Below are 13,197 nucleotides of genomic sequence, written 5' to 3' on the forward strand. Positions count from 1 at the left end.
AGATAAAGACCTTAACCCACGACGGACAAATTAGGGGTAGAAACTAACTCAAACTCCACCCACTCCTCACTCACAAGCTCCTTCAAGACCAGATGGAGGCTTTTCCCTCCAAATTCTTTCCACCCACACTAACCTAGGAAATAGGGGTTCCCAAATCCAGTGGTCACAGTTTCTTCATCAGCGTTGGATCATCAATGTGTTTTCCAGGAAATTCTGCAAACAATTTGGAAGTCATAGTTGGTGACCGGCCTAACTTTACAGAAAACTTTGTTACATTCCAACCATGCAGATTTTTCCTTGGAACATCAGGAAGATCCCTCTAACTTTCCGTTTCTTCAGCCCAACTCCTTGTTCAAACACTTGTCATCTCTGGATCCTCTACCAGGACTACCGGCCTGCAGAATCAAACAGTCCTGCTCACTATTGTTGGCACCTTTTCCTGTTCTTTGGGTACTTTTCTAAATGACCAATTTTAGCTCCCCCCAAAGATTTTCAATGAGATTCAGATTAGGACTCATTGGTGGCTGTATTAAATCAGTCAATGTTTCTCCTTTCAAGCACTCCCGTGCGCTGTTGGAAGTGCACTTTGGGGTTTTTATCTTGGTGGAGGACCCATGACCGTCGTCTAAAAACCAAGTTGGAGGGACATTTCCCTATAGAACTACTGGATGCCTGTGATGCGATCAAGGCCAGGTTGACTTTCATAAAGATCAATCTTTTCTTGTCAATGTCTTTTCTTCAGCAATGGGGTCTTCCTTGGCCTCCGTTCATAAACCCCAGCTTTTTTCACCGTGCTGTGGGTGTTGAGACAATTGTACCGGACTGCTCCAGACCTCTGTCATCAACCCCTCCCCACCCAAAGGGAGATTCTTGACAGTTTTATGCTTGACAACTGTTGAAACAGGGAGACAGGGGTCTTTGGAGATGATTTTATACTCCGTAGAAGTCCCGTGCTTGCCTCAGACAGCTCTTTTGTCTTTACCACTGTCACACATTGAGAGGGAATAACAGGTAGCTTTTTAAAACAACAAAGTCATTAGTCATCAACTAATTCATGTCCTCACAGGTGGCCCTTATTTGTAATTTGCAACAGGTGAGCCAAACCGATTTGCGGCAAAGCGTGGCAAAACCATAAGCAAGCTGAAGTAAAATGTTCCACTTGTTAAGTTCCTTCATATGCCGCAATATCATGGGCAGGAGTGTACGTTCCTCATTTGTCCAGTATTTCAGCATAAAGTCAGATTACATCAAAACATGTGCAGTTTTGAAGAACATGACACAGTAGAGAATACATCAAAACAGGAGAAAACCCCCAAAAGCCACTGACAAAGTCCAGACGCATGACAAAGCAAAGAAAAGTCCACAGACTGACATGACAGTCTAACCTCAGACCCCACCACAGGCCACAGGAAAACAGAGCAGACATGCTTGGTAGCCGTACGGACACAGCCAAAAGAAGGAACTGTGATGAAAGTTTGTGACAGAATGTTACACAATGCCACTTCTGCCAGACTGTCAGCCTCTGATGTGATCGATGCCGCAGTGAAAAGATTAACTATTACCTTTTAACGACGTCAACAACTGACAGCTCTCTGCTTGTGCTTTTTTTTTTTTTTTTAAAAAACAGTTGTCATAAGCGATACACAAGGTGAATTAAAAACAAAATGTGGGAAGTTGCAAAATGTTGAACATTTAAGGATTTCCCCCCAGAAATGAAACTAAAATAGATTCCTCTTTCTATGAAATGGTGTTACTCTGTGGAAAACTGTATTTGCTGTCTTCATAGATTTCAAAGAAAAGAAGAAGATTGAGGGTTGTGTGTGTGTGTGTGTGTGTGGGGGGGGGGGTCATAAGTAATGCAAGTCCTAATCCTATAGCTAATCCAGTGAAGATCACAAATCATTGAAGAAAAAGGGTTCAGAGCACTGTCTAGTGGGTCTAGATGACCCAACTCCCAATGTTAAAGTGCTTAGGATAGCACAAGGCTTAAATCCTGACTGGGTCCTTTTTGTGGTTTTTCCCCAGGAACTCCGGCATCCTTCCATAGTCCAAAAGCATGCTTCACAGGCTAGTCTCTAAATTGGCTTTAGGGTAGTGTGTGGCCCTGCAGTAGGTGGGGGCCCCGCTCAGGGTGCACCATGCTTTCACCCAACAGCAGCTGGATAACGTGAATAGATTCCTTTTAGTTTCATTATGTTAATTTTCTGGGAGAACAGAAAAGTAGTGCTGTTACAATGAAAAATGATTTTCTTATTTTTTGCATCCGTAAAGAAACATTTAGGGGGGGGTACTGTCAAATCTACAATAAATCCAACAGTTTTTATGACCGCATTGAAGGGTTGCGTCTGGAACTGGATGGAACCACCATCAGAACTTTCAGACTGGATCAGTCATGCTAACAGCTACCGCCTCTGGTGCTGTTGATACACAGTGTGTCAGTGGAAGAAGAAGAGGAGAAGGAGGAGAGGCAACTTCGAATGACTGACAGGAAACTTCAGAGTTGGACAATGTGATGGGCTGAAGAAAGGTGGAGAAGAGACCAGATGGAAAGAGAACAAAGCTTATAGATTAGAAGGAGATGTTTTGTCATGGTGAGGATGGAAAGAGGAACGACGGAGGATAAATCCTGCAAGAGGAGTTTGATAAGAATCTTCTGGAGGTGAAGACCGTGATGGTGAATGTTTTCTGTGGGTTTACTCCTCAGGTAGGAGGTGAGCAGAGAAGGAGAAAGGGAGACATGCAGAGAAACTACAGAGGGATAAAAACCGATGAGACACACTGAATTATGGGAAAGAGGGGTGGAAGCTAGACTGATGTCAAGAGGGACATTTGTGGACAACAGTTTTGTTTCACGCAAAGGGGAGAGAACCTAATACTGGGTGTGAGCATATTTCTGGAGATGGTCAGACAGAGTTAAACCGTGCTTTTGTATATCTAGAGAAAGTCAATGACAGGATCCAGGGAGAGAAAGTAACAGAGAAGAACACTGGTAGACGGTGGTGAGATGCTCTATAGGTGAAGCAGAAAAGGTCAAAGTGGAGGTGAGACTGCACTAAGATTCAGCTTTGAGCTCTTTCTTGTTTGACGAAAAAATCCCCACAAAACTAAAAAAACAACAACAACATCATCATGTTTTTAATGTTTCATCATTGTTTATTACCTAAAAGGAAAATCTATTCCCCCTGCAGTTATACTTCTCCACCAGTAGAGGGCGAACCGTCTGTGAACCGATTTCACTGTCAGTTGGTGGCTTTTTATCATCTTTTTACTGGTATTTTCGGGAAAACTTTTAAATCTTCAGTCTCCAGCACACAATCTAAGGCTACTTAAGGATCTGACTCAGTCGCAGTATCAGACATCACACCCATGTAAAGTCTAACCGACCCATCTCAGCCGCAGATAGCGGATATCGATAAAGCTGTGTGCAAAAAAAAAAAAAAAAGCTGATTCAGAATCTAATTCCAGTCTCATGATGCAACGAGTGCTGCCCGTAATGTTTGATCTCTGCGAAGATTAAAAAAATCAAACGGCTCATCGTTCTGTGGGTTTAATTCTTCCGAATATTTGTCCCCCGCCCAAAATACACATCATGACAACAAGGGTTTATCGACCGTCAGGGAAAAAAGTTAAGCTATTTAAAATAAAATTATGATTTTTAAATGGACTTCAAAATAAAAAGCTTAAATTCGAATGGTCTTCAGGCTGCTTTTATCTTTTAAAGTCGACTTCCTGTACTTCTACTGTACTTCCGGTTAAACTTGCGAACTTAACGCAGTCTGGTGAAAGAGCGTAACACCGGCTCCCTCTAGTGGTCATCGGTGGTAAAGACAACAAGTAGGCTCACTGTGGTCCTGATGCTGCAGGGATGAGCAGATATGTGAGGCTGCGCAGTATATGAACTGTAACAACGTCACGAAATCCTGGCGCAGTCTCTGTGGCGCAATGGAATAGCGCGCTGGACTTCTAATCCAGAGGCTCCGGGTTCGAGTCCCGGCAGAGATGGGTCACTCTGTATGCCACGCGCAGGATTGCGTGTCTTTTTCGTTTTGCGATGGGTCTGAGTGTGCGTTTTGTAGGACAGCTTTGCTTTCTCGTTGTGGTACAGGCGATGAAGGATGAAGGAAAGCTTTTTTTGACATTGTTGAAGTGGTGGGCTATAGTCGTGTTTTTGTGAACATAAAATACACTGGGAAAAAAAGGTATTTTTATCCCAAATTCACATCCATTTTGATATTTATAGAGACCAAATACTACATATTTAATTCTAATCCGGGCTGGGATCAGGATGGATGGACTGAGGAGACCCGTAGTGAGGATCCAGTGAGCCCAGACGGCTGCCGACCCATCCACTGAGTCTGTGTCAGAAATGTGGACCGGGTCCGCTTCTGTGGTTCTGCTGGTTTACGTCAATTTATCCTGATCACATCACAATAATATAATCATATAATCCGTTTTTTCTTGCTTTTTGGTCGGCTTTATCACTTCAGGAATTTTAGTTTTAGTTTTTTTTCTACAATACGTAGCTGTTTACATTTTGATTGACTAAAAACCAGAAGAAAAGACCTCAGATGCTGGAAGGAGAACAGAAGGAACGGCTGACTGTGACACTGAAAAATAAATGGCATACATTGCAATGGAAACAATAGAAAGCTAATCCGTCTATTCATTTAGGACAAAAGGTGAAGAGTAAAATGGAAAAAAATCAATCTAGTATACTAAGTGCGCCATTTTATGCTTTTAATCATGTTTAATGTTTTTAATCTTTCAAGCAATTAATCAATAATTTAAGCATGATAGCGCTGGGAATTTACCAGTAGGCTCCCTTCCACTCCTTTTCAGAAAACAGTTTTTCACAAACTTTACATTTAATGGATTCATTGTGTCATGTACTGAATGTATACTTTTAAATATGTCTATTTATGAATTAGAGTGGTTATAATGTTATCATTTACATGTGGATATATGGATATTTACCACTTTTAGTTTTAATTTGTCATTTTTTTCCAATCCATAAATGATAATCACCTTAAGCATGATGCTCACTCAGGACCACTATATCAGGTCCACGTTGCTAGAACCGGGTTGGACCCCTTTGACCTTCAGAACTGCCTCAACCCTTGGTGTCATAGATTCAACTCGGTTCTGGAAACATTCCTCAGACTTTGGTCCATGTTGACATGACAGCATCAGTTGCTGCAGATTTGTCTGCTGAACATCCATGATGCCGATCTCCCGTTCCACCACATCCCAAAGGTTCTCTATTGGGTTCTGGTGACTGTGGAGGCCGTTTGAGTCCAGAGAACTCATTGTCATGTTCTAGGAACCAGTCTGAGATGATTCCAGCTTGATGACATGGAGCCTTATCCTGCTGGAAGTAGCATCAGAAGATGGTCCACTGTGGTCAGAAAGGGATGGACATGGTCAGCAACAATACTCAGGTAGGCTGTGGTGTTGGAATCATCCTAAACTGAAACTAAGAGGCCAAAGTGTGCCAAGAAAATATCCCCCACACCATGACACCACCACCACCAGCCTGAACCATTGATAATACAAAGCAGGGTGGATCCATGTTTGTGTCTGAATTCCTTCCCTACTCACTAAATACTGCACTATATACAGTGATCCCTTGCTATAACGCGGTTTGCTTTTCACGGTTTCGCTACTTCACGGATTTGCATCGTGCATTGTGTTCTGCATTCTGATTGGCTAAAAAGTCACTCCGCTTCCTCTCTACCTGTGCGTCAATAACGTTGCAGTTTAATATGTGCACGTACGTAAATCAGCTTGCCAAATTTTCACTACTATGTACAAATTCTCTTGATGGTGGCATGTCGGTGTATAAGGATCTTTTTGCAAAGCAGAAAAAAGAGCGACAACAACTGCTCTTCTCCCGAACAAACACAGCTGCACCGCGGGCTTCAACAGAAGAAAACACTGCAGAGCGGAGTCAGGATGCAGCGGCTCAGTCTGTAGAGCAGTGAATTACACCTGAGTCACTATTTGTCCAACTGTACTTTGTATTTTTTTCATAATCATTTTTAAATTTTCTCCCGTTTAGTCCAATACTCGGGTCGCGGTGGGCGGGGCTAATCTCCGCGATTTGAAGCCTTCTGTTCACATTCATTAAAATTATTATTTGACAGTACAGTACAGAGTTATTTGTTGAAAAAAAGGTTTCTAAAGTACTTCTATTTGTGAAACAAATGCTTGAGCCTGCAAATTGGTTTGTTCTTTCTTTTCAATGTATAATAGAGGATTTAATTGTTTAATAATAGTTTAAAAAAATAAAGGTTTGTACTTCACGGATTTTGCCTATCACGGGGTCTTTTTGGAACGTAACCCCCGCGAAAAACAAGGGTTTACTGTAGTGCGTTCCCCCATTTTCTAGTGCCGTCCGAATCTACAATTCAAAAATCCAGTGCTCTAGAAATTTCCCAGAAGTCTCTGCGGAAAACCAGTGTGCGTCGATGCTCACTAGAATGGCGAATATGGACCACAATGCACTGCGTTGGAACAATTTTTGACCAAAAAATGTATTTAGAATTTAAAGATATTTTTTTTATAAACCATCAACGTTTTTATCTTCAGAGGAGAGTGGAATAAAAAATAATCGTCGTAAAACGCTCATTTTAATTAGATTTTCACTTTTTGGTGTGTAAACACATGTCCTGGATATGTGGAACTGTATTCGGGTTGGGAGGGATGTGGGGAAACACAGAGTTGTATTATCGTTTGAATACGCTTACCTTTTAAAAATATGCTCTGTATGTTAATGTGTTTTAAAAACTCTATAAAAAAAGTTGGAATAGATTTTCACTTTGTGAAATTGATGACGGTCATATCCACTGTTTAAAAAAAAAAAGTAGTGAGCATGGTGTCCAAATTGCTTTTAATATCCAGGGCACTACATAGACCTGTACTATATAGTTTTTTAGTAGTTACGGCTTAGAGTGGGGATTGGGACACAGCACATGATTTCCTGTTGTTGACCCCAAATTCTGACCCTACCATCTGAATGTGGCAGCAGAACTTGAGACTCATCAGATCAGACAAAGTTTTTCCATCTTCTATGGTCCAGTTTTGGTGAGTCTGTGTGAATTGTAGCCTCAGGTTCCTGTTCTTAGCTGACAGCAGTGGTACCCGGTGTGGGGTTCTGCTGCTGTATTCCATCTGCCTCCAGGTTGGACGTGTTGTTCTTTCAGAGATGCTCTTCTGCAGACCTCGGTTGGAACCAGTGGTTCTTTGAGTTCCTGTTGTCTTTCTATCAGCTGGAACCAGTCTGCCTGTTCTCCACTGACATCTGGCATCAACAAGAGATTTCTACCTATAGAACTGCTGCTCACTAAATATTTTCTCTCTTTTTCTCTGTAAACCTTAGAGGTGGTCATGGGTGAAATTCCCAGTAGATCAGCAATTTCTGAAATCCTCCGACCAGCCTGTCTAGCACCAACAATCATTAAAGTCACTTCAATCACCGTTCTTCTCTGTTCTGATGCTCGGTTTGAACCGTCTGGACCATGTCTACGTGCCGAAAATGCATTGAGTTTCTGCTATATGATATGCTGATTAGAAACTTGTGTTAACGAGCATTTGGACAGATGTGTCTGATAAAGTGGCCGGTCAGTGTATCTCTCTTGCATTAGTCTTTTTGTTTTTGTTTTGATTGCTTGAAATAAACCAAATCCACATCCAATGCTACTTTTTTTGCCACTATTTAGTGTTGAAAATGTGCGATAACTGGATCTAACTGGATTATTTAACCAACAGCAACCCAAATAATTTAGCAAAAGATTCGATAATTTACCTCAAATTTGGTGTTGGCTGTCTCTAAGTGTAATTGAAGTGGACCTCAACATGAGGAGCCACTGTGGTCCCTCTTCACACAGCCTGAACCTCCAAGATGTGTCTGGTTTTCCATCTGCAGTCCCCCAACAACAAAACAGACACAGACAAGTGCTACCAGTACGAGTGTGTTTTGAGCTTCTTTTCCTTATTTCTGACTGCACCCACACATGGCGACAGGACCGGACCACGTGTCACCAAGAGTTCTAAAAGCCTGCGGAGCAGCTAGCAGGCGTACACAGACATCTTCAACCTCTCCCTCTCGCAGGAAACGGTTCCCCCGAATCTTCAAGTCCTCAGTGATCGTGCCGGTCCCGAAGAAAACAAACATCACAACGATGAATGACCCAAGACCTGTGGCCCTCACTCCTGTAGCAATGAAATGTTCTGGGAAAGCTGGTAGTGACACACATCAACTCCTTGGTCGACGAATCAATAGACCCCCATCAGAACAGATCAGCAGAAGAAGCGGTGGCCCTGGCACTTCACTTCACTGACTACTTTACTGTTCCTGGACCACAGCTCCGCCTTCAACACCAGTAGGCCCTGGAAGCTGACTGCAAAACTCTCCAAACTGGGAGTACCAACACCCACCCGAAACTGGATTCTAGACTTTCTCCCGGACAGACCCCAGGTGGTGAGGATGGGAAAGAAGGTCTCTGCAGAACTTGCAGTCAGCACCGGAGCACCACAGGGGTGCCGCCTCAGTCCAACGCTCTTCTCACTCTACACCTACGACTGCACCTCCACCGACTCCAACAACATCATCATTAAGTATGCAGACGACACAACCGTCCTCGGCACATCAGAGGAGGGGACGAGTCCGCCTACAGAGACCTGGTGCACAGCATCACCAACTACGGTGAGGTCAACCACCTTGTTCCCAGGGTGGAAAAAACAAAAGAAATTAAAGCTACAAGTAGCATTTAGCGGGCCCGAGCACGGGCGACCGCCTGGCATGGGCGACCGCCCCAAGAGCAACGCCCTGCTCGAACCGTTTGGCTTCATTCTTCCTTATGGTTTCTGGAGCTGCAAGCTACATTTAACATGATTGACACAACTGCCCTAACAGACAACTACAAAAGGAGTTTTAATGTATAACACGGTGAAGGAGTTTTTGTGCAGAAAAAGGTACAATTAGAAAAGCTGGTAGCAGTGACTGCAGATGGGGCTCCTGCTATGATCAATAGACAAACAGGTTTCATTACTCACTGTAAAGCTGACCCAGACTTTCCAAAATGTCTGCATTACTGCTGCTTCATTCACCAGCAGGCCTTATGTGCAGAAGTGATTGGTTCTGGACACATAAAGACTCCTATTGTGAAAATCATAAAAAACCTCAGCTGCAAAGCAAAACAGCACAGGATTTTCAAGGTGCTATTAGAGGAGATGTCTGCTGAATATGGTGAATATGAATATGGTAAATTTGAACTTGCAGTTTTGACTGACATTACTGGAAAACTAAATCACTTTTACTGTGATCTGCAAGGCAGTGGCAAAACTATATTTTTTTGGAACAGACTGCAGTGTTTCTTGTGCGGATTTTTTCTGCCAGGGCTTGTCGGCTTGGTCTGTGGTTGTTGCCCTTTCTGGGGAAGCTGGAGTTTAACTTTGCAGCCTCACGGCTGTGAAGTGGACCCCGTTTATGTTCTAATCTGGGTGGGTGCTGTGGGGATTCTCCTATGGCGAGATTTATAGAAATTTCTCTGATTAAAAAAGTTAATTCATGAAGACATTTATGCACTGACATTAAAAAAATGTTTATGTGACCTCAGAACATGGACATTGTAGGGAATCGAACCCCATCCCAGTAACTGGGAGTACCATTACCAATGTCTTTTGCTTTTTTGAAGTCACATGGCAAGGAAAGCAAAACCTGCATCATGAATAACTAGGCCATAGGAATGCAATAGATACATAAATTTCAATTACTTTCTGAAGTACTTTTTGAGTACTTGGAATATGTTTGTAAATCAGATGGTTTGAAATTTAGAAATATGCAAAAAAAGGATTTTGATTCTTTACTCAATTGCTAACTACAGAAAAAAATGTAAATTTGTAATGCCTTATATGTATTCATGATGCAGGAAAAGAAACCATATTTCCATAAAGTCAGAGGATTGTGACTTAACAGAGATAAAGATGTCACCATCTCTCCCCGTCTCCTTCGCCACAACAACTGACACCAGCATGTATTTGGTTAAACATTTGACGTTTTAATTTAAGTCAGACGTTGTGACTTAACAGAGATAAAGATGTCGCCATCTCTCCCTTTCTCCTTCGCCACAATCATCAACAGTCACTTACATGTTTAAAACGACAAAGAATCCCATCATGATCACTAAAGTATGTTTGTACAACTGTACATTCGACTTTATATTTTGTTGTTTTTAAGTACACATGATCGATTATCGTATTTTTTAACGTTGTGTTTTCAGAAACCAGTTGAATGAAACCTTTATGTGCCATGAAATCAGTTATTGTCTAGAGTTTACTAAGTTTTTATTAAAATCACCCATTATAGCAATGGTATCACCCAGGGGCTCCAAAAGATCAACTAATTTCTTAAGGTTCTCTCTAAATAATGAAATGGCATATGATGGTGGACGATACAGAACTGCCACGATTATGTTTGATGTAATAAATCTTTGCACTAAACATTCAATATCTACATTTTGTATCTCTACATGTTCAAACAGGATATTTTCAACGGTGTACATTCCAACACCACCATGTTTTAAGCCTTTAATCACATTCAGTCTAGGATCTACTCCACTATAAGACAGTGAGCGTGGCATACTATAAAAATTATACCCACTGATGTTCAATGCATCAGTTAAAGGTGCATTTGGAAGCCATGTTTCAGTTACAGCTATGCAGTTAACATGTAACTGTTTTGTGCACAAAGCTAAGTCCTTTACATGCCACTCTAAATTTTGCACATTCATGAGGAAAATGCTGAATTCACATGAACTAGAAGTGAGATTTTCTTTATTTATCAGATATTGAGGCATGTTTGCCACATATTCAGAAACTGTTTTGTTACAGTAAATGGCCTGTTCCTTAAATTCTTGAATAATTAAACCAGACAAACTTGTTACGCGGCTTAATGCAACATAAGCCTGCCCAGGAGCAAAGGTTTTTTTCAAAGACACAACAACATTATCAATGGTAAGACCCTGAACTTTATGAACAGTACAAGCCCAAGCAAGTTTTAGAGGAAACTGACGTCTCAGACCACCTCTTCCTGTGACTCGTTCCTCTTCTGGAACAATGGCTACAGAACCTGAGACAAGCCCTGGATGATTTTCATACTGTTTCTTCCGTTGTTTTCCAATGTCTTTATTATCAAAATTCACAAAAACAATTCGTGGAAAGTCAGAGTTTCTATAGACAATATCAGTCACAATTCCACATGCACCATCGACAAGACCATCTGCCACATCAACATTTTTACAGAGCATGACACGTGCATTCTTCCCCAAAAGAAGTCTTTCTGCTAAACAAGTATTGTTAGCATTTGAATTATTACCACTTAGTAACACTTGTCTACCTGTTTCCTTACAATTTACATAATCTTGAGCTTTTATAGTTACATACTCTGGACAGGATGAATGTAGATGGGTTAAATTATGTTGATTTACTTGACCATTAGTTGGGAAAATATGTAAAGCAGAGCTGCCTTCTCCCGTTTCACGTGACTTCAATTGTTGGATATCACTTTTTAACATTTCAGTACCTTTGCATCGTGTCCTAACTCTGCCGAGTAATTTGGCAAATTCCTGATCTTTTTGGCGTACAATGGTTTCTAGGCAAACAATTTCAAACACACCACACCAAAGATCCATACCCACATTTTCTACATACAATGGTTTTCCTCTCACTGGAGGTAATTGAAAGAAATCCCCAACTGCAATAATACAAACATTTCCAAACAATGCAGAGTTACCAGTTTGCTTTATTTGCCTCAGACGCCCATGAATATATGCTAATAAATTATGATCTACCATGGATATTTCATCAATTATCAAAATCTGTAAACTGCTGTAAATGGCACGTAAAGAATTTAATTTTTCCTCACCCAGTGGTGTGTAAGGTAAGCGGACATCTTTACCAATACAGAAAGTGTTGTGTATAGTACTTGCTTGTACATTAAACGCAGCAATTCCTGTGGGAGCCGTCAACAAAACACAGATGTCATCTACATGACGACAAAGAGGAGACAATAGTCTATTTGATTCATATTGTATTGCTTTAATTAGGTGAGTTTTACCAGTCCCTGCACCTCCTGATATGAACAGGTGGAATGGTTCTGGCTTTTTTCCCAAAACCTTTTCCACACACCATTTTCTCACTTGGTAAAAAATATCCATCTGAATTTCATTTAAAGAGCGAATTAAAGCCAAGCCATCACTACGAGGCATTTTTGTGTTATTCAGTTGAAAGAAATGGCTATGTTGAGCAGAAACTCTTAAATCAGGAATATCAAATTCCTGTTCATCATCGACACTTTTTTGGTTCTGCAACAACTCTTGACACTCAAGTCTTTCCAATTCTTGCTCAGGGCATAATTCACACCAGGCATCTTCAACTACACCAGCATTATCTATCCCTTGCTGAGCATTAACCAATTTATCACCATCAATTTCAAATTTACTTCTGTTTAATGTTACCACGGACTTTACCAACTGCAGACCTGAATTACCAAGTCTTATCGTGCCCTTATGAAAGAAGTCTTGATACGTTTCAAAACCTTGAGGTTTCAGCTGGCTATTGCTGTAGTATGGCAAAAACAACTGCAGATTGCTTTGATAAAACAGTTCAGGCTGTTTTGTTTCAGAGAACTTAACGTAACGTACAACAGCAGGTAGTGTGCGGGTTCTTTTCACAACATATCCAGTGTTGTTGTTCAACTTTATTCGCTTAGCAGCACTTTCATTTTTTGACAACACACGAAATTCGGAAGCAAATACTGCTAAACACATTGAAGGAAAATCATCACTCTTAGGTCTGTTCTTATATCTATCCACAATGCTTGTCATCCACATATCATCTGTACTAACAGAATGCTTCGATGCTTTTTCTTTAAGTACTTTTAACGGCAAACTCATTTTAACAGTATTTTCACCAACAGGAAGAAACACAACTTTCCGAGAGCACTCTTTCAAATGTGCATTTGTCAGTCTATAAACACTTTCTTGAGCAGATACATCTCTGTTGTGCAAATATGTACTGCCTAATGTTTTTAGACTTTCTTTGGCAGAAACATTTCCATCCCTGCTTGCTTCCTTTTGTGCACACTGCAATAATAAACCCATTTCCTTCTCTGATTTAGAGATGTAAGAAATGATGTAC

General features: G+C 41.1%; 1 non-coding gene across 1 annotated transcript; it reads left to right on the plus strand.

The window, feature by feature from the left end:
* Window positions 1-3,928: 3,928 nt before the first annotated feature.
* Window positions 3,929-4,002, plus strand: trnar-ucu (transfer RNA arginine (anticodon UCU)). Its single transcript has one exon. It is a non-coding gene; the product is annotated as a tRNA-Arg (tRNA).
* Window positions 4,003-13,197: the final 9,195 nt, after the last annotated feature.

The sequence above is a fragment of the Oryzias latipes genome, chromosome 18 (genome assembly GCF_053564925.1).
Source record: "Oryzias latipes strain Hd-rR chromosome 18, Olatipes_Hd-rR_3.1".
NCBI lineage: Eukaryota > Metazoa > Chordata > Actinopteri > Beloniformes > Adrianichthyidae > Oryzias > Oryzias latipes.